We start from the raw sequence: 23,755 nt of genomic DNA, 5'->3' as shown, positions 1-23,755 counted from the left end.
GAGAGAATGGCTTCGAAAAGCTTTTATATTGATCGTCAAACGTGTGTTGATAGTTCCAATGAAAAAGTTTGCGTAATGATGGAAAAATAAACGCGATCGCAAATTTGGATGAAATTTCCAATATGTTTGCACGCCCAAAATACCTCAGAATACTTGCACACGTGTCTCACTTAACACACCGTATCAAATTTCTCAGAAGACATGCGCGCTCCATTTTTTCGAGAATACGTCGCATGTGTTTTACTTAACACTTCGTCAAGTAATGCATGTACCATCGAAATCCCCCAATAAAGGGAAGCAACGGCTAAATTAGTTTCATATTTTTATGGTCATGGAGCACATTTTCGTGGTCATGCAGTAGGGCCTTCGAGCATATTTTCGTGGTCATGCTGTGGTTGTGAAGAACGTATTCGCGTTTCACCAAACCTGTTGACAAAATTGGTTCTAAACGGATTTTTCCCAGCAAAGCGCCAAAGAAGGTATGGTTTTCTGCATCCTCCTTCTCAATGCCCAGGCGTCCATTCAATGCATTTTTTTGATACTTTTCCTTAATTTTTTCTATTATTATGAGCTTATGAGCACTATAAACGAATTCTTTCCATAGTGTGACCATTCCTTAATGTTGTGGAGATTTAAGGCATTCCTTCAAACTTTTTCCTTAATTCTATGGATATTTTAGGTAATTTTAATAGCATTCCTTAGATCAAAGCTTTGTTTTTCTTCGTTTTGTTGATTACTTTGCTATTTATGAGTTGTCCAGTGAAACACGAAAACAACATGCTGCAAGGAGGCCTCTTGTCTGAAACTTGCGTTTCATGGACACATTGGACAAGAAGTTCGGTGAAACATGAAAAAAACATGCTGCAAGAAGGCACCTTGTCTGAAACTCGCGTTTCACTGGACACACTGGACAAGTAGTCCGTTAAAACGTGAAAACAACATGCTACACAGAGGCCTCTTGTCTGAAACTCGCATTTCACTGGACACACTGGAGAGGAAGTAACATCTCTTTTTTTGGGCAGATGGCTAGGACTAAAGCAACAGCAAGGAAGGGGAAGATTGATCCTAGAGGTTTAACATCAAAGATTCATGAATCTTCAAAGCCTCCAAAGCTCTCTAAAAAGTCAAACCCAAGGAGAAAGTTTTCTCAGAATGTCAGGTGCCTAAGGGAGATTAGGAAGGCAATAAAGGCTCTTGGCAATGCAATTCCAAAGTTGTCTTTTCAGAGGCTTCTCAGGGAGATTTGTGACAAATATAGTTTGGATAGTTTTAGATGGACAAGAATAGCCCTTAATTGTATACAAAAAGCCACAGAGGATTTTTTAATTGAGTTTTTTCAAGATGCCTATATTTGTGCTGCTCATGCTCATAGGCTCACACTCATGGATAAGGACATGGTAATTCTTAGGAGGCTAAGATATAGATTTTCAAAGGTCCTTGAGCCAATTCTCCTCATCACTAATGAGAAGACATTTAATATCCTTAATGTGCCCCCAGCTAGGAGAAAGAAAGATGATTCTGGTCCCAAGGTTGAGGATGTCACCCATGAGAGGGATACAAGGCAACATGAAAAAGAGGAGAAAGCTAGAGAGGAACAGGCAGATAAATGGAGAGAGTATAGGAGGCAAAGGGCTGAAGAAATGGAAGCAGAGCAACTAGAGTCCTTTGAAAATGAGCTGGCCACCCTTCTTGAAGCAGCTAATCCAAAAGGATTCAATGTGTTTTGTTTCTTACCTGGTGACTTAGGCAAAAGAACTGAGATTATCTCCTTTGATGCTGCATGTGTTCAGATTCTTAAGGATAAAAGAATAGAAATAAATGACAGTATTATTCTTGTTGGCCTAAGGTATATCCACCCATAATTACTTCTACTTTTTTATATTTTTTTAACAATAAGATTTTTCTTGTTTATACTCACTATTTCTATGCCTTTTCTAGGTGTGTAATGCATGAGTTTCCTTTGGATATGCAATAAAAAATTGAGGTTCTTGATCCAGCTATCTCATTCTTTATGAGGAAAGAGCTTGATACAAGTTTTGTTAAGCAGTGGTTCAATCTGATTGACTTCGATACTTTGGAGCTCCTTATAATTCCATATAATGAAAAGTAAGTGATTCAATATTCTATTAGAGTTTTTGAGATTTTATCCTACTAATTTATTGAGATATGATTGCTTTCAGTTCTCATTGGAGCTTGATTGCAATAGATTGTGTGAATAAGCAATGTTTTTTAATCAATTCTATGAAAGGAAGCCATGGAAATGCTAAATTTTAAGTTATATTATCCAAGGGCTCCTTGATATTTCAATTCTTTTTTTTTGTAAGTACTCTAAATTTCAATATATTTTATATATAGAGGTGCAAAAAGATTAATTGAAGAGCTAGAGAAAAAACCCCCTATGCCATCTGATTTGATTGCAACAATGCAATATAGACAAGTTGCAGTAAGTTATTGATTAAAATAATTAAAACATAAGTTTATTCTATGAACTACCATCCATCCTCTTTATAGTTTTACTTTGTGTTGGTGGTTGCAGTGTCCTCATCAGGACGATAGCCATTCTTGTGGCTGGAGGGTGATTGCAAATGCTAGAAGAATGGTTAACTTTGTTTATCTTAGTGATGATAAATATGTAAAGGTAATATGAAAGATGCTAAACTTTAAGATAGATATTCATTGCAAATAGTCCATTGATGATAAAAATATAGTCTATTTAAGAACAATAATGAACTAAAACTCTTTTTTCTATAAATGTGTGACAGTTTTCGAAGGATTGCTATGCATTTGAGCATGTTTGGTATGTCAGAGCAAAGCTCTTGAAGTATATAATGGTCAATTGTATACAACCAACAATAGAGATCGGTGGGGATTTGCACCATGAAGGAGATGCATTGCCTATAACCACGGAAGGTGAAGCCACAACTTCAATACCTTTACCCACACCTTCTATACCCAAAACATCAGAGAAAGGAAAAAGGACTCCTAGAAAGGATAGTTCTCCAAAAAAGAAATAACTTTGCCATATCGCCTTGTAAGCCTTCATATATAGAAATTTGCCCTTCAGTCCTTGTATATCTCATAGAGATGGTAGATAGACATCTGCTATAAAATTTGTACATATATTTTATATTGATAGTAAAGATATCTTTTCTTGAATGTCCTTGCAGTGCATATTATTTTCTATCCTTTTCGATATCTGCAAAAAATAAATTACAAATGTTTGTTAGTTAGGAAGTGAGATCTTGATATACATCTAAGTAGATATAATATGATGTGAAAACTTACTCGTTTCTTGTCAAGTTGGAATACAAAGGAGCATGGTAGTTCAATGTCTTCATTTTGTAAATCCATCCTCACTTGATGTAGCGTACATGATTTTCTGATCTTTAAGATTGCAATAATATCCTCATTGAACCAAATATCAAGATCCACTATAGGATCTTTGCTGAAATCATTAAGATTCTGGTCTAAAGCAACTAGACTACTACCAACAAAATGCCATCGACTATAGTAAAAGCTAAGGATAAAATTTTGAGTAGCAATCATATATTTACAAGCTATAGAGTCTTAATCTATCTTACATATAAATTTTCCTTCTGTCCTTGTATCCCATCCTTCATCAACAAATTATATGATATGATCATATGTTAGTCTCTTCACTGAAAGCCTGGTTTTTATTATTCTTATCTCCATATTAGAGAAGAAATCAATAAATATATTAATAGGCATAAACAAAGTAACTTTGCTTAGCCTACTTGAGATATTAGATTTTAGTGCTTTCTGGATCTGAGAAAATATCTTACATCTATAGCCCTCACTAGTAGCTAGACTTGGCAAAGGCCACTCAAAGCTTGAAAAATCTGGCAAAGGAAGGAGTTTTATTGATCCCCATTGGCAACGCCGCATAGGAATAGCATAAGAATGGTCATAAAAGAATATTCCATTCTCTGCAAGCTCTGTCTTCTTTTTGCCTCTATATATTTCTTCTCCAATTGAACCATGTATAACATCAATAACATCAATAATAGACTCCACTGGTTGCCATTCCTCAAGATTAGAGGGATAGACATCTACAAGACAAACAAATATTATAATGGAAAAACCTAAACTATGTTTAAGAAAGGAAAAACTTTAAGAATCAAATTCTTACAATTTGGTCTATGCATTGGAAGCTTTGAAGATCCAGGTTTCAAACACAGCTCTCTATGCATGAACACATGTTGCACTAGTACCTCTTTGATGCTATTCTTATTTGCTCCAAGCTTAAAATCTTAGATTCTGCCCTTCCAAGCAGAGATAAACGAGCTCTCATGTCTTTGCCTTTTTCCACGTTTTGCTTGTTGCATGGTGATCCAACTACCTTTACTAATGATAGTAGGAATCCATCTTCCATCAGTTTGGAATGAGTTACATGCACAACGAGAGAGAGAGAGAGAGGACTAGGCTACCATAACGGAGGGAAAAACAATAGAGGAATAAAAGAAAGGAGGGAAAAAACTGAGCGCCATGCTTTTCACTAATTTGAATTTCGATTACATCAGTCATTATCATTAATCTAGAAACATCATTAAATAAAAGTAGCCGAGACTCTATGCCATTAATGCAAAAGATGTCATAATCACGAATATAAGAGACTAAAAATACAAATTCATAATATTATTATATTTATATATTTTTATAAAATGAATTTTTAATTTTTTTAAAATAGAAGTTCTGTTACGGAGGCTTTGCTCTTATTGGTCTAGAGCACTCTCTCTCCACATCCTAAAAGGCATTTTCGAGACCTCAAAACTCCCCTAATGCCTACTACTAATACATGCCACGTCTTTAACAAGTGCCAATGATAAGCATCACAGTCAGCACCATAGGATTTTGATAAAATAATATCTTTTTGTGTTGCATCTATTCCTTATAATTGATGCATGTGACTTGCATATACTCTCACGATGTGTCAAGTGGATGTAGGATGACACAGGTCTTTGTACGAAAGTGTTCAATGCCCAAGTCACCGCAAGACCACCAACCTCACAAAGAGCCATGACGAAGCCTTACTGTCGAAAGCGAAAGTCACCCTTGCCGATTGCCCACATCGCATGGGCCCAAAGCATGATTAGTGGCCACTCTCTCTTTCTGGGTCAAACTCTACATCTGGCACTCACGACAGGTGTTACCTCAATTGTACCAACATCGCACGTTACAAAGAAGTTTTGCAAAATCTACAGTGTATCTCCCCATCTCAACAACTATTTCTCTAGCAATGAGGCTAGGGCACAATCATCGCTATAATATCCATTTTCTGAGCCTTCAAATCTCGACATTTTCCAACCCATTGAAAGGCTGATAGCCTCATGTATTGCAATCGTTGTACTTAGGCTAGTCTTTTAAAAAAGAAAAGAAAAGAAAAGAAGAAATTTTTTTAAAAAAGAGAAAAAAGCACACCTAGGGGTCCTCAAATTAGGTACGCCGAGTGACCTTGGCTAGTTGGCTCTGTCCCTAGTCCCCTAGCCCTCTACACATCCCCCACAATTGTTCAGGGGGCACATCAAGGGCAGGACATACCTAGGGAGCATGTCTCACCTATGGTTAGACCTGTCGCCTTGACCCAATTGCACGATTCCTTTTTGCACTCCGTTTAGCATCATTGCAATTGATCATGGTAAGCATCGCACGAATGGCCATGAAAAGTACACTATACTTGTTGGCAAGTCCAATAGCTACCAGCTACCGAAATTTTGGTGTCAATGTATTCAATTATGCTACATTGTGCTGTCACAATGCAAAGGATGTCCTATACACCTTCCTGTGTACTTCTCCTCAACATGGACAACTTTGCTTCATCCACACATTGTTATGAGGAACCAGACCTGCGGTCTTCTAATTACATAATATCTAAGTATGCACGAGCACTCACATAATATCTGTACCAAAATATGTACACAGTTTGGATCCTCAAGTGTCAGACAATTCTCTTAGCTTGATTAGAGTTTGACCTATCTCCCAAACTAATCAAACTATGTCTTGTGCACGATAAGAAGACTAGAACTACCCCCAAAGAGAGACCACATATGAGAGGTTTTCAATTGCAGGTATTGAAGACTCCAATGAAAGTGTCGTTCACCCTTCATCAACACTCAACTCTGAATTCTTATCCTTTATCATCATGCAAGCCCACCAAGAATCATCGGCTGCCGTAGAATACCCAGAACACCAACACATGTGCCAACCCAGGAGTGCAACTCCCAACAACAACTAGCCCTATCACCAACTTCACCAAACCTACCACCAACCAACCACCAACCACATGCCCCAAACGACCTTCATCCGCCCCACCACCAAAACTACTCCACGGCAAACCACAGCTATCCTTTCCACCCATGTCTTCGATGCATGCCAAAGCCTACTACCTATGACGATGAGTGCCATGGGACTAGCACTCGTCTAGGAGGGGGTAATGTTTATCCTTATACAAACAAGGTGGAAAAGCCAAAAAATCTAAAGCAGAAGACAAGGCCAAGTAAAAAGTGAAAACAGAAGATGAAGGCGCGCCAAGAAGAATCTGAAAACACAAGAAGTGCGGAAAAGTCCTAAATCAAAGGAAAAAGGCACATGAGAAAAATCATGAGTCTATACTTTTGTAAAAAAGCGCAAGGTACACCATGATTTATTTTAAGAGTGCTGGGTTCTCACCTATGCAATTTGTAAAGGTGGATGGGCAGTAGGAAGGAAGCTAGGAAGATACAAGGACAATGGGACAAAGGGCCTAGGCAACGACCGGCCATGTAAAGAAGGGGATAAGGGGATGACTGCCCAAAAGGGATTTAGGGTTATGTATATAAAGTTGAAAAGTGAATGAGAAGCTCATTCTTGTGTGTGGCCAAAAGTGGCTCTCCTCCTCTTCTTCTTCTTCTTGCTTGCTTGAGCTTATGCTTGAGAGAGGGAGTGTGAGAGTGTGAGGGAGTGAGTGTGTGAGGGTGAGGGACCGGGGAGGAGAAGCTCTCCATCTTCTCCTCTCTTATTCTCTTCTCTTCTCTTCTCTTATCTTGCTCACGGCAATGGAGCTTGGAGCGTGGAGCTTGAGGATGGAGCTTGCTTGAAGCTTGCACTTGGATCGTAGAGCTATCGGAGTGCTTAGGAGAGGAGGTAACTTGATTGGGTAGGGAGGTAAGCTTACTACACCCATAGAGATGGATGGTGCGTCGGCTATGTGAGATGTATCCATTAGTGCTCAGCTTGGAATGCTTGAAGCAATAAGCGGTCCATGGGTCTCGGCGGTTGATCACCTCTACATAGAGTTGCTTTACCCATTGTAATAATGGCTTTCCGATGACATGATTGTAGATTAGTGAACCTTTTTCTCATCATTCAAAGGTGATGCTTCCTCCTTCTTGAGAGTAGGGATAGCTCTTGGGATGGGTTCATAGTGGACTACTTTTATGTTGAACTGATCAATGATGGGGTTTCCACTGCTCTCTGCTATTATCACAAAATCGATGCAAAATAATAAGTATGTCTTCTGTAACATTTTAAAAATAAGTGCATAGCAATATACCAAACAGCCTTTGATTGCTCAATAGTACATGTAATCTGTAAGCTATTTGCAAATAAAAATTATCTATATTTCGTGGCAAACACCTCAGATTTTATAAATTTGAAATCTATAACTTGTGAATCCACTTTTGGTTAACACAACTAGAATTGTAATATATCCGAAACTATTACTTGCAACCTTGCACGTTTAAAGCAAGGTGAAAAATAGCCTCAAATGGCCAAAAAAGCAACAAGCCCAAAATGACTTATTTGCAAAATATATAGTGCTCTACTCACATGTTGAGAATTAGGCAATCACACCCAGTGTAGCCCCTTTGTATGGAGCATGCTAAGGATATGCAAGCTTGCTTAATCCCATAAGTACAGTGGTGGAAAGTTCTAAGTATCCTCAAGCTATAAAGTATTGTACTTGCCTATCATTTGAATGCAATGTCATAATACTTTTGTCCTTTCACTCAAGTGTCTGTGTTATTGTCTATATACACAAGATTGTCTTTATGAGTCCAAGTCTCAAGCTTGGAACCTAATTCACTTATGTAATAAATCATTGTCAGCTCTATGTCTTCATGAGTCTTGTTTGCATCTATCATCCACCATAGCCATGCTCTAGATCCAGGTGAGCATGACTAAGCTCGGCAAACTCTTCTTTCAACTCATCATGCCTAGTTGATGATTCCATTTTTCACTTCATCTACACCCTCTACCTCTTGGCAGGTATAGCCAAACTACACTTGCCCTGCTTTTAGATCTCTTCAACCACGCAAGATCTTGACAAGCTTCCTTCTGGATAGTTCTCTCCCTAGCATTGCTCAAATTCAAAGTCATTGTCTGAACTGTGCCAACTTCTATTCGTACTATCAATTTCATTATGTGTAGTTGTGCGATGTTGCCCATGACCATAGGGCATTGCAAGCTCCATACCTAAGCTATCTACCACTAAAAGGGTTTCTTAAATGATCCATTGTACAAGCTGCCTCAATAAAAAAGTCAGACCCCTATTCTGAAAACCCTAATTTTCCATAGCTAGATACTCTTCAAGCTCTTTTCCACTTCATTTTTCCCACTGTTTTCAATCAAGCAGTCCTAAAGATTAAGGTACCTGCCTAAATATCAAGCAACCAACCTGTAGATCAAGCATCATCAAGCTTGACATCAAGTACTTCAAGCTAATCTCTTATTTTGGATAAAGATATTTGTATTGGTGTCTTGTTAAAAAGTTTGCCTCTAGATTTTGATAATGTTTTGACCACTTTAATCAACATGACAAACCCTAAATTGGTTGACATTAAAGCCTCTTTGTTAGAAGAAGAAAAGAAGATTAAAGAAAAAGAAGAAACTACAAAAGATGGACAATTGTTGTATGTTAGTAATAGGAACAAAGGTTGAGAGCAGGATTTTAGGACCAGATTTGGACCAGTTCTTGAAGCACTGGAGCCCGTTTTTGGGCTAGAAAGTGTCCGAGAGGCATTAAAGAGCAATTTTCAAGAAAAATCAAATGGTGGTAGATAGCTGAGCTCGAGTTTTCCTAGATGCATTTTGACGTCAGGAATCCAACGCAAGTCTCGGTTCGTCAATCAGAGGTCCTTTGATCCCCATTTAATCCCTACCAGGTTTGGCGTTATAAAGTAGCTAATGGATCCAAGAGCCTGAAAGTGCACGACGGGGCCCAAGTTTATAGATTTCGATGTTAAGAAGGCAGCCGTCTAGTCGGTCGGAGTCCATTTGCACTCCCAAACATATAAAAAACCCTCCCACGATAGTATAAAAGTGGTTTTTTTGAAGTGAAAATTTTATAAATCAAATGAAATGAAACTCTAAATGAAGAAAACATGCAAAAACATGTCGAGATGTAGGGAGGAGGCATTTTTTGATTTGCAACCCATTTTTCGGGGATTTGTGTGCCTCTTGGATGCTCAATCATGGAGAGAGAGAGAGAGAGAGAGAGAGAGAGAGAGAGAGAGAGAGAGAGAGAGAGAGAGAGGTAGATCCTTGATCTATGCAGAGAGGGCAAGATTTTGATGGCAAGCATGTGCAATATAATGAAGGGAATGAAATTCTAATTTTTAGTCTTTCTCTCTCCTCCTTCCTCTCTCCTCTTCTGGGTTGTTCATATACATCAATGAAAGAGAGAAGGGGATGGGGGTTGATGACGATTTTGAAGCAAACAATGCTGATGGAGTGGTATAGGACATAGATCGGGGTTGGAGAGCATGTTACTGGTAAGAGGCAAGCCTCATCGGCCTCTCAATCTCGGGATACGCTCCTTGAAATCATGAGTTTCTATGAATAAGTGTTCTTTTTCTTTGTTTGATGAAAGATAATTGAAAGAAATGATTGATGATGATTGATCTTGGTTTCATATGCTAAATTATCTCTAAAATGAAATAAAAAAACCAAAAATTTTGATGATATAATAATTTTTCCTCAAAACACATAAAACCTGTAAAGTGCGGTGTTTGAAGAAATCATGGAAATTGGGGGTTTTAGTGAGTCTTTTGAGTTTCCATGGAATAAAAATGAATATAAAAATGGGGCTGAGTGCTTTTGATCATAAGAGCTAACAATTTTAGATTTTAATATTTTTTGAAGAAATAAATAAAAATAAATAGAGAAAAATAAAGAAAATTTGGTTTTTCGTGATAAATAAATAAGAAAAAATAGGATCCTTATTTGTGGATGTGTAAAAAGGTTGAGGCATGAGGATTAAGCCTTGAATCATCCTTGTTTATATGTTTTAGTGTGGTTTTTATTGCTTTCTACATGAAAAAAGACATAAAAATGAACCCTACACCTATGCAATGTTACAAAACCTAACCGATTAGGGGGGAAAGAGATTGCAAGAGTGAGAGGTTGTTGGAAATACATAAAATCTTGATTCATTTGGTTTATGCAAAGCATATAGGCTGATAATAGTCTAAATTAAAAGAGACTAGTAGCATGAGCAAACTTGGTGCTAGTCTCTAGTAAGGCCACAATAACGCGTAGACTGAAAATCAATAAAGGATTGTTTTGCACACCATGTGGCTGATCTCTAATCATAAAATGGTTTCGCAAAATGTTCATAGACTTTTGCATTTTGCATGACACATGGTATAAAATTTGGATGCATAGCACTTGATTGCCTAAATAAATGACCAAAGTGGAGTATGTGAGGATTCCTAGACTAGAGGATAGACGAGCGGTTCCTTGGGGTAAGTTTAGTGAGGAAATATCAACTCCTAGATCGTTCGATATACAAAAGAGTGGAGCTTGTACATTTGTTCTTTATGTTGGAGCAACGCATCAAGGGGCCAATCCTTGAGATGTAGGAGAGCTGGGGCAGCGACATTTAGCCTAAGAGAGGTTGCCTCCTATGTATGTGATACATGGTATATTATGCCAATGTGTTTGAAATCTCACTCTGAGAGTAGGGGAAGGCAAATGTTGGACTGTGTCCTATTACAAATGCAAGATCGATATTAGAGTTTAGTGTAGCGTGTCTCTTAGACGCTCCTGGCTGTGAGGCTATGTGGGGTGTCTTGTGTGTCTTAGAGGTTTGAGAGCTAGTGTCGGGCCCATTTTAGGTCTTGATAGGTGATGCATTTGCTAGGAGTTGCCTACAAGTGGCAGTCTCCAAATGTTGGTTGTATATGAGACCTATTAGCCTTATTCTATAATCAAGAGCCGCCTTGAAGCAGTGGATGCTACAATTGGATAATTACAATTACGAGAATTAGCATGATGATGAAACCAAGGAATTCTTGTCACCCTAAAGATACCTCATCCATTATGAATGGTTTAGTGGGATCTTTGGCTAGAAATGTGGCCAATTACTTTACCCCTTTGCCCTGAAAGTGACACCATGCTTGAGTTTGGGTCACTGTGGGGAAGGACCCATGGAGTAACTTTCAGTAATAGTCCATGGGAGCTAGAGGAAAGATTAGGGAGCAAAAGTGATGTTAGGATGGCACAATCGTTTGTGATCCTCAAAAGTGATAAGTTTTTGAAGGAAAAGACTATGTTGCCACTAGTTGAAGTGATACATGCCTATGAGCAAGAGATACATCCAATGTTAGGACCTAATCCTATTGGGTATTGACATGCAATCATGCAAATCCATAAGGCATTGGATGATATCTGTATATGTGGGGAACCCTTGTTAGAGAGGAAGGTTCTATTGGGACCTACATCGGATTCTAGGAAAATAGTAGCAAATGAGGATAGAATTATTAAAACACCATCAATAGTAGGCGATGGGGTATACTCCCTATTGCGTAGCATAGGGCTCCCTAGACCACTCTGTGAGTTGGCAGTTGGGATGGCAAGGATAATATTAACCTTCCTACACCAATAAAGGTGGAAATGGAAGAGATTAGGGACCCTAAGATGTTGGAGCCAGGTCATGTTGAATATGAAGATTTTAATGACCCATTATTGATCCCAAAGGAGAGGACTAAATGCCCTCCTCCTTATAGGGATCTCCCAATGTTTCATGGGCTAGTAAATGAGGTTCCAGTGGCGCACTAAAAGGAATACAGCCTAACTTGCTTTGCAAGTGGGCTTGATAATATTGATCGACTAGTATTTTCTAGCACCCTGAAGGGAGAAGCTAGAAAATGGTACTGGAGGCTCCCAAGAGGGTCAATTAAATCATTTGAGGAGCTATGTGATAAATTTTTAGATGAATATGAAAGGAAGGTGCCTATGACCCAGGTTTTAGAGCAGTTTATGCAGACTAGATAAGAGTCGTATCCTTCTGCTAAAGAATATGCTAGAGCCTTTGACGATATTCTTAGGTTTTAGCCAAGAAGAGCTACTATATTGCCAGGTGATGTGCTATGTAAGCTCTTTATGAGCGGTTTAGTGATTGATATACAAATCCAAGTGAGGATACAAGCTCCTAAGTCATTGCGTGAGGCTAAGATGCACGTAGTCGACTATGAGCAGTATGTACAAAGATGATGGGAAAACTTTGCTCATTGCAAGTGCATCCAAATATTTTGCAAGGAGAAAATTCATTCGCTAATACCAAGACACCCTGTGCAAGGACCTTAGTAGCCAAAATCTCCAAGCAAGAAATAACAATCCTATGAGCAATGAAAAGATACCTCTTGGTAGCAAAAAGATTCTAAGCCAAGCAAGTCCTATCAAGGCTTGCAACACCTCCATGAGAGGTAGTTGCGATAGCGTAATTGATAGAACTATTAGGTCTACAAGCTTAGATGAGTGTGCTATGAGTGGTCCTAGTTGTGCTCCTAGTTAGGCTCTTGAGAAGCCTTTTCAATTTAGTGATGAATCATGCTTTCAAGTAGATGCTATTCCTTTTAGTAAAAGCATGGTTCCTATGGCTAACTAGTTGTAGAGTGGACAAATGAAAGGGAAGACATCTCATATGAAGAAGATGTACCATGCCCAAGGTCCACCTATGCTGAGTAGAATCCCTAAGGATATGGGCCCATCTGGCTATAGCAATAAGTCCACTTTGAGTCCATTAGACCAATGTGACAAAATGAGGCAGTATAAGAATATAAAAAGGAATATGAGATGGGTTTGGAGACCCAAATTTTCTAAATGTGTGGTTGGTGTGCCAGATGAAAGGCCAGGAATTCCATGTGGATATGCCTTGACGATTTCCCAAGTGGATGAGATCAACGGCCATAATGACACATATGACAATATGCACAGCCCTAAGTTGCATCTAGGTGATGGGCCTAGGGTTGAAGTTCTACCTAGTTTGGGTTGCAACATTGACCTATGTCAATATCCAAACCAGGAAGGTTTGAATGAGCACAAAGTTGTGATTCATGAGCTCAATGAGGTCATTCATTTAGCTCATAGTACCCAAGAAGAGATGGCCCTTATTACTGAGATATCAGTAGAAAGGCTTGGGCTAGTGGATCTACAAAAGCCCAAGATCAGAGCTCACTCGCATAAGTAGTATGTGGCTAGCCCTCACATCTCATGATATCTTTGGTCTCAGCTAGCCAGATAAGATATAGTATATATGCCAAAAAGTCCATCCATTAGATGCAGCCAAATGAGCTATTTTCGTTAGGCCAAGAGTGCCAATCAATTTGCAGTGAAATGTTCTATTCCATTAGGCCAAGAGGGCCATTTGTTTGTTCAACACAAGTGCATTTTATGGTTTTCTGTTTTAGTGATATGCTAGAAAGATTACATGGAACTTGGGGGAGCCTTTGCTATGCCAAAGCTTCTTGTGGCCCAATCCAGGTGATATCTTTCCTTTTACGAGTACCATTCTTTTATGTATATGTGTCTATGTACTTGTGAGGGATTTCATGGGGACCGGCAATCAAGGCATGAAGTCTCAAGTTTAGGTTAGGAATGTATGAGGGAGCTCTGAATAATCGTTGCCTCCTGTAAAGGCATTGTCGAGCATTAAAAGACCTATTTTAGAAGGCAGTCCTAGTGACCCTATTATACAACCTACTAAGCAGACTAGGAGTTTTTGTTAGTTGTGAGACAGTTAGAAAAGTCTGCTAGAAAAATTGATGGTAAAAGGAAGAAAAACTCTGAATGTTTGAAAAAAACTATATATATATATATGTGTGTGTGTGTGTGTGTGTGTGTGTGTGTGTGTGTGTGTGTGTAAAAAGGGGTTTTAACCCCTATAAAAATAGAAGAGAAAATGAAAAATTCTGAGTGAAGTGTCTATTGCCTTGCGAAGCCCTGGTAGGTTATTGGGGATAAGTCATCGATGCCTTGTCTTCCTAAGGGTAGCACCTAATTAAAAAGAAAAGAAAGGAAGGTTGGATCGAAAATAAAAGTGAGCGGAAGATGAAAGGGACAAATGATTAAGGGTTGCCTTGCGAGGGCTTTGTAGGTTCTTGGGTACCGAGATAAGACTTGAGACTGATGCCCTATTCTCCTTGGGTCACTACGCTCAGCTCCCTCCTTATGGAAAAGTCAAAACCTTAAAGAAAAATGTGTTAAAAGAAAATGTTTCTTGATCAGCTATAGGAATCCTTACCTAGGAGGAGCTCCTAGTTGAGTTGTCCTTAGTTAGGTAAGTAGTTCAGACCACCACTTAGGATGACCTTCTCATAGTTCTTTTTAGATTGGCCATGTTGGAGCAGCCGGTTAGTGACTAGCTTTGGGATTTCTCTCAGATTATGCTAGGCCTACTTCTCATGGATTTCATGCCTTGGTTTTGACAAGGTGTAGCATGAGAGCTACGATGTGTTTTGTTGTGTATTTTTCTTGTATCAACTTGATGCTCTTTGTGATTGTGTTTATTTGCAGATTTGTTTGTGGGATTCGATGGCCTGAGTCGCCCTATCCCATGGTGAACAATGAGAGCTAGATTCTAGGGCCCGACCCATTCTTGAAGCATTGGATCTTGTTTTTGGGCTGGAAAGTTCCCGAGAGGTATTAAAGAGCCAATTTTCATGAAAAATCAAACGGTGGCAGATGGTTGAGCTCGAGTTCTCCTAGATGCATTTGGACGTCAAGAATCCAATCCAAGTCTCGGTTCATCAACAATTAGAGGTTATTTGATCCCCCATTCAATCCCCTCAAGGTTTGGTGTTATAAAGTAGCTATTGGATCCAGGAGATGAAAAGTGCATGACGAGGCCCTAGTTTATAAACTTCAATGTCACAAAGCCAACCGTCGAGTTAGATCGTGAATTGGAGTCTGTTTGCACTCCCAAACATGCTGAAAATCCTTTCACGACAGCGTGAAAATGATTTTTTTGAAGTGGATATTTTATAAGTGAAATGAAATGAAACTCTAAATGAAGAAAATATGCAAAAATATATTGAGATGCAAGGAGGGGGTGTTTTTTTATTTGCACCCCATTTTTTGGGGATTTGTGTGCCTCTTGGATGCTCAATCATGTAGAGCAAGAGAGAGGGAGATCCCTGATCTATGCAGAGAGGGCAAGATTTTGATGGTAACCATGTGTAATATGATGAAGGAAATGAAATTTTGATCTTTAGTATTTCTCTCTCCTCCTTCCTCTCTCTTGTGGGTTGTTCATATACATCAATGAAAGAAAGAAGAGGGAGGGGGTTGATGACGATTTTGAAGCAAACGATGCTGATGGAGTGGTAGAGGACATAGATCGGGGTTGGAGAGCATGTCAGTGGCAAGAGGGAAGTGTTACTGGCCTCTCAATCTTGGCATACGTGCCTTGAAAACATAGGTTTCTATGAGTAAGTGTTCTTTTTCCTTGTTTGCTGAAAGATAATTGAAAGAAACAATTGATGATGATTGATCTTGGTTGCATATGCTGAATTATCTCTGAAATGAAAGGAAAAAACCAGAAATTTTGATGATGTAATAATTTTTCCTCAAAACACATAAAACCGAAAAAGTGTAGTTTTTGAAGAAATCATGGAAATTGGGGGTTTTAGTGAGTATTTTGAGTTCACATGGAATAAAAATGAATATAAAAATGTGATTAAGTGATTTTGATCATCAGAGCTCACAATTTTTATTTTTCATTATTTTTGAAGAAATAAATAAAAATAAATAGAGAAAATTGAAGAAAATTTGGTTTTTCGTGATAAATAAATAAGAAAAAATAGGATCCATGTTTGTGGATGTGTGAGAAGATTGAGGCATGAGGATTAAGCCTTATATCATCCTTGTTTGTATGTTTTAGTGTGGTTTTTATTGCTTTCTACTTGAAAAAAGACATAAAAATAAACCCTACATCTATGCAACGTTGCAAAATCTAACTGATTAGGGGGAAAAGAGATTGTAACAGAGAAGTTGTTGGAAAATACATAAAATCCTGATTCATTTGGTTCATGAAAAGAATAAAGGCCAATAATAGTCTAAATTTGAAGAGACTAGTAGCACGAGGAAACTTGGTGCTAGTCTCTAGTAAGGCCACAATAACGTATAGGCTGAAAATCATTAAAGGATTGTTTTTCATACCATGTGGCTGATCTCTAATCATAAAATGGTTTCACAAAATGGTCATACACTTCTGTATTTTGCATGCCACATGGTATAAAACTTGGATGCATAACACCTGATTGCCTAAATAAATGACCAACGTGGACTGTGTGAGGATTCCTAGACTATAGGATAGACGAGCGGTTCCTTGGGCTAAGTTTAGTGATGAAATATCAACTCCTAGATCGTTCGATATACAAAAGAGTGAAGCTTGTACATTTTCTATTTATGTTGGAGTAGCGCATCAAGGGGCCAATCCCCAAGATGTAGGAGAGCTGCAATGGGGCCGTGACGTTCAGCTAGAGAGGTTGCCTCCTATGTATGTGATACATGGTATATTATACCAATGTGTATGGAATCTCCCTTTGAGGAGTAGGGGAAGGCAAACATTGGACTGTGTCCTATTACAAATGCAAGATCGATATTAGAGTTTAGCATAGTGTGTCCCTAGACGCTCCTAGCTGCGAGGCTGAGTGGGGTGTCTTGTTTGTCTTAGAGGTCCAGCTAGTGCTAGAGAACCAGTGTTGGGCCCATTTTAGGTCCTGACATGTGGTGCGTTTGCCAGGAGTTGCCTACAAGTGGCGGTTTTTGAATCTTGGTCGTATAAGGGACTTGTTAGCCTTATTCTATATCAAGAATCGCCTTGAAGCGGTGGATGTGAAAATTGGCTAATTACAATTACGAGAATTAGCATGATGATGAAACCAAGGAATTCACGTAACCCTAAAGATACCTCGTCCATTCTAAATGGTTTAGTGGGATCTTTGGCTAGAAATGTGGCCAATTACTTTACCCTTTGCCCTGAAAGTGACACCATGCTTGAGTTTGGGTAACTGTGGGGAAGGACCCATGGAGTAACTTTCAGTAATAGTCCATGGGAGCTAGAGGAAATATTAGGGAGCAAAAGTGATGTTAGGATGGCATAGTTGTTTGTGATCCTCAAAAGTGATAAGTTTTGAAGGAAAAGATTGTGTTGCCACTAGTCAAAGTGATGCATGCCTATGAGCAATAGATACATCCGATGCTAGGACCTAATCCTGTTGGGTATCGACGTGCAATCCTGCAAATCCATAAGGCATTGGATGATATCTATATATGTGGGAAACCCTTGTTAGAGAGGAAGGTTTTATTGGGACCTACCTCCAATTCTAGGGAAATAGTAGCAAATGAGGATAGAATTATTAAAACACCATCAATAGAGGCGATGCGGTATACTCCCTATTGCATAGTATAGGACTCCCTAAACCACTCCGTGAGTTGGCAGAAAGGGATGGCAAGGATGATATTGACCTTCCTACACCAATAAAGGTGGAAACGGAAGAGGTTAGGGACCCTAAGATGTTGGAGCCAAGTCATGTTGAATATGAAGATTTTAATGACCCAATACTGATCCCAAAGGAGAGAACTAAATGCCCTCCTCCTTATAGGGATCTCCCAATTTTTCATGGGCTTATAAATGAGGATCCAATGGTGCACTTAAAGGAATATAGCCTAGCTTTCTTTGCAAGTGGGTTTGATAATATTCATCGGATGCTTGTATTTTCTAGTACCCTGAAGGAAGAAGCTAGAAAATGATACTGGAGCCTCCCAAGAGGGTCAATTGAATCATTTGAGGAGCTATGTGGTAAATTTTTGGATGAATATGAAAAGAAGGTGCCTATGACCCACGTTTTAGGGCATCTTATGCAGATTAGACAAGAGTCCTATCCTTCTACTAAAGAATATGCTAGAGCCTTTGACAATATTCTTAGGTTTTGGCCAAGAAGAGCTACTACATTGCTAGGTGATGTGCTATGTGACCTCTTTATGGGCAATTTAGCGATTGATATGCAAATCCAAGTGAGGATGCGAGCTCCTAAGTCATTACGTGAGGCTAAGATGCACGTAGTGGACTATGAACAGTATATACAAAGATGCTGGGAAAACGTTTCCAGCTCGTTGCAAGTGCATCCAAATATTTTGCAAGGAGAAAATTCATTCACTAATAACAAGACAACCTATGTAGGGGACCTTGGTAGCCAAAATCTCCAAGCAAAAAATGACAATCCTATGAGCAATGATAAGATGCCTCTTGGTAGCAAAAAGATTCTAAGCCAAGCAAGTCCTATCAGGGCTTGCAACACTTCCATGAGAGGTAGTTGCGACAGTGAAATTGATAGAACCATTAGGTCTACAAGCTTAAATGAGGGTTCTATGAGTGGTTCTAGTTGTGCTACTAGTAAGGCTCTTGAGAAGCCTTTTCAAATTAGTGATAAATCATGCTTTCGAGTAGATGTTATTCCTTTTAGTAAAAGCATGATTCATATGGCTAATCGTAGTAGAGTGGACAAAGGAAAGGGAAGACATCTCATATGAAGAAGATGTACCATACCGCCCAAGGTCCACCTATGCTGAGTAGAAGCCCTAAGGATGTGAGGCCATCTGGTTATAGCAATAAGTCTGCTTTTTGTCCATTAGACAAACGTGGCAAATTGAGGCAGTATAAGAATATAAAAAGGAATATGAGATGGGTTTGGAGAACCAAAATTTCTAAATGCGTGGTTGGTGTGCTAGATGAAAGGCCAGGAATTCCATGTGGATATGCCCTGACGATTTTCCAAGTGGATGGGATCAATCACCATAATGACACATCTGACCAATATGCACTACCCTAAGTTGCATCTAGGTGATGGGCCTAGGGTTGAAGTTCTACCTAGTTTGGGTTGCAACATTGACCTATGCCAAAATCCAAACCGACAAGGTTCAAATGAGCACAAAGCTGTGACTCATGAGCCCAATGAGGTCATTCATTTAGCTCATAGTACCCAAGAAGAGATGGCCCTTATTATTGAGATATTAGTTGAAAGGCTTGGGCTAGTGGATCTACAAAAGCCCAAGATTAGAGCTCACTTACCTAAGTAGTATGTGGATAGCCCTCATATCTCATGATATCTTCGGTCTTAACTAGCCAGATAAAATGCATTATATATGCCAAAAAGACCATCCATTAGATGCAGCCAAATGAGCTTCTTTCGTTAGACCAAGAGGGCCAACTATTTGGAGTAAAATGTTCTATTTCATTAGGCCAAGAGGGCCATTTCTGTGTTTAGTGTAGGTGCATTTTACCGATTTTTATTTTAGTGTTGTGCTAGACAAATTACGTGGAACTTGGGGGAGCCTTTGCTATGCCAAAGCTTCTTGTGGCCCAATCCAGGTGTGATGGGACCTAAAATGGGCAGACACTAGCTATGGCACTGGTTGGACCTCATGCATACGATAGACAACCCCACCACACGGCCTCGCAGGCCAGGAGCGTCTAAAACTCATTTGCACTGAATGCTTATGACGATTTTGTGTTTGTATCCAGTATGTAGTCTAACGTTCATCTTTCCATCTCCTCAGACGGAGATCCCATAACATATAGGCATAATGCCTCATAATACACACATAAGGAAGCACCTCTCGACTGATTGCCGCGGCTCCACTTCGACTCTCCTACACCTCAGGGATTAGCCCCAAGATGCATCGCTAACACATATAACGTTCGCACAAACTCCACTCTTTCATAATTCAGCGTTCCAGGAGACTTTAATTTTCCTCACAAAACTTTCCCCAACGGAAGCACTTGTCTAAACCTACAGCTTAGGTTTCCTGTCCTCTCAGCGTTGGTCAAAGTTTATCAAACAAGTGCAATGCATTCCAGGAGATACCACATGGCATGCTTGATGCAAGGTGTATGAAAATTGTGCACAACCATTTTATGATTAAAAAACCAGCCATGTGAGGTGCGAAAAATAGCCCTTTCATGAATTTTAACTAAGCGTTACGTGTTGTGCTGCTTTAGGGACTAGCATTGGACCTTCCATGCTACTAGTTGCCTATATTTGATTATGAAACAATCCCTAAATGCTATGCACAAAGAGGGAAATCAAAATTTGTATCTTTCCAACAATTAGATTGTCGCACAAACTTCATCCCCCCCCTTCACCGTTTAGGTGTTGCTACGATGCATAGGTATAAATGGTTGTTTTGTATTATTTTTGTATGTGAAAAGGAATAAACACGGACTATAACACAAAGAAAAAGGCTAAACTGAGGCTTAACCCCATGCTTTAACCTTGCCAAACATTCACATACGTAAATCATATTTTTTTATATTTTTTTAAGCTCAAAAATTCCAATTTTCTCTATTTTTGCTATTTTTCCTATTTATTATTCATGGAAAATAGGTATTTTCTGATTTATTTGTATTAGCTTATTGTTTTGACTGAGACTTAACATTTTCTCCGATTTTTTCCCATTTCCATCCCTTTTCTCCAACTCAAAATTAAAAAAAACCACTAATTTCCACTAAAAAATACATTTTATAGGTTTTAAAGAATTAATAACGACTCTAAATCATTACAAGTTCTGCATTTCTGTAATTCCAGCCCTCAACCATGATGGAAACAACGTTCAAACAAAAATTTATCGCATATGAACAACATTTGGACCATGAAACAACAAAAACAATCAAATTTCTTCATAAAATTGGAGCATATTGCGTGTCTTGTGTGTTGCGGGTTTTTTAATAATTATTCTGGGCACCCCACAGACCGGCCAACAACATTCTTCAGTGCTAAACCTCTTTCCTCAACCTCCTCTTCATCTTGAAGCAATCCGATCACAACCGGGGACAAGCATTCTTCAACCCCTCTTCTTCTTGATTTCTTGCACATGAATTGCCTCTATGCAGGAAAGAGAGAGATGAGAGAGAAAGACTGGTTTTTGATCTTTTGATTCAGTACATCATTTCTTGATATGTTTGTGGCGATGGAGGGCGAAGGATAGAAGCATATCTTAGGCCCAGGAGCATTCCTCTCCACTCTTCTGATCTGAAAATGCATGATGGGGGGGGGGGGGGGGGGGAATGGGGTGCAAAAAACTGGCGTCCCCCTCTCCCCCAACGTTTCATTTTGTGGCTATTTGTAGGCTAAGCTCTTCGGTAAGAGCTTTCAAACTCTTAATCAACTTATCTAGTTCATGACTTTTGCATTCACACTTCCGGCAAGTGGCTTTTTCAATTTTGAGGGGGCAAACGACATTGGAATCAAGATCTGTCTAGACGGGTGGCTCCGTGGCATCGAAATCTACAAAGTTAGGCCCCGTCACACTCTTCTCAGCTTTCGGATCCAGTAGCTGCTTCACAACCCCAAACCTTGCGAGGATTAAATGGGGGACCAAACGACCTCAGAATGGAGATATGACACTTGCGTTGGATTCCTGATGTCATTTTACATCTAGGAAAACTCCAGCTCGGCCATCCACCACCCTTTGATTTCCATGAAAATAAGCACTAGCACTTTAGGCACTTGCCGCTTAAAATTGTACTGATTGCCACCGCTGCCTTCGATGAAGTCTATTTTTCCCCGGATATTCGTAATTTTTGGCTATTTTTAAGCACTTCTCGGCATAAAAAATCATCTGTCATTGGCGACCATGGGATAGGGCGACTTAGCCCGTCGAATCCCATGAATAGATCTCCACATAAACAACAAAAAGGAGCATCAAGGTAATACAAAAAATACACAACACAACACATCACAGCTCATACCCTACCCCCTGTCAAAACCAAGGCATGAAATCCATGAAGAGTAGGCCTAGCATAATCTGAGAGAAGGCCCGAAGCTAGTCACTAACCAACTGCTCCAACACAGCCAAGCTAAAAAGAACTATCAAAGAGGTCACCCTAAGTGGTGGTCTGAACTACCTACCTAACGAAGGACAACTCAACTAGGAGCTCCTACTAGGCGAGGACTCTTATAGCCTGATCAAAAGGTATTATCTTTTTTTTAAGCACAATTTTCCTTCTGTTAGACTCTGATTTTTCCATATTTAGGTGTGCAAAAAGGAGGGAGCTGAGCGTACTGACCCAAGGAGAATAGGGCGTCAGCCTCAGATCTTATCTTGGTACCCAAAAACCTACCAAGCCCTCGCAAGGCAACACTTAATCCTTTTCTAATACTCACTTTTATTTTCGCTCCAACCTTCTTTTATTTTCTTCTTTTATGGCAAGATGTCACCCCAAGGAAGACAAGGTATCGGCCCGGAATCTTGTCTCATCCCCAGGAACCTACCAGGCCTTCGCAAGGCGATGAACAACAGCTCAAGGATTTTTCTTTCTTTCCTTTTCTATTTTTGTAGAGGTAAACCCCCTTTTTACACACCTCCGTATATATATACTTTCTTTGAGAGATTCAGGGGTTTTCTTCTTTTTTCATCATCATTTTTTCATGGCAGGCTTCTCTAATTGCCTCACAACTAAACAAGAACTCCTAGAACGGCTGCCTAGTAGTCTAACAGAATAGGGTCACTAGAACTCCCATCTAAAACAGGTCTTACAATGCCTGATAATGCCGTGCAGGAGGCAATGACTACTCAGACCTCCCCCAAACATACCTAACCTAAACCTGGGACTTCATGCCTTGATTGCCGATCCCCAACAAACAAAAGAAAACCCCCTTCAAGTACACAGATACATATAACGTGAAAGAATAGGCACTCGTAAAGGAGAGATATCACCTAGTGAGGGCCACAAAAAGCTTCCACGTGACAAAGGCTCCTTCCAAAAGCGCTTCTTTGAACCTGTCTAGCACATGACTAAAACAAGAAAGCATTAACTACACCCGTACTAAATAGACAACTGGCCCTCTTGGCCTAAAGAGATAGATTATTAAAACCTGAAAGCAACTGGCCCACTTGGCCTAAAGAAATCAGACATTAACTACTTAAAGCTACTAGTCCTCTTGGCCTAATGGAATCAAACAAAATAGCTCATAGAGATCCCTCCTTGGAAGAAGGCAGATATATGCAAATACGCTCCATTCCAAGGGGAAAAATAGGGCTCTCAACCCTAAACTAAATGCATCAAATTATGGCCCATACCTCTTGCATATATAGCAAGAGGTGTATGCATAACATGTCTTCTGATCAACCTATGGGTCTAAGATAATAATTGTAGATGGGTCTCGGCTACTCTTTGCATTACCCATATCAACCATCGCCTGCCATATAACGTGTGGTCTGATAACATCCCCCACAAGCAACTAGGTCATGTCTCATTATTAATAACGATGTCCAGACTAGGACCACAATTGAAAAAGAGGTCCTCTTCATAAGCAAAATTAGCTAAGGAATCCGCAAACTGATTCCAATAATGTGGAATCATCTGAAGAGATATGCTCTCAAATTCATCAAGTAGGATTATAGCAGTTCGATGATACATACGAAGGAGAGGATTCCGGACTGTATATGTCCCATTGAGTTGATTTAAGATCAACTG

This window comes from Lygodium microphyllum, chromosome 6, assembly GCF_053477565.2.
Source record: "Lygodium microphyllum isolate KBCC chromosome 6, Lygodium_microphyllum_v1.1.10, whole genome shotgun sequence".
Lineage (NCBI taxonomy): Eukaryota > Viridiplantae > Streptophyta > Polypodiopsida > Schizaeales > Lygodiaceae > Lygodium > Lygodium microphyllum.
The sequence above is the reverse complement of the archived record's forward strand: the minus strand, read 5'-3'. Positions refer to the sequence as shown.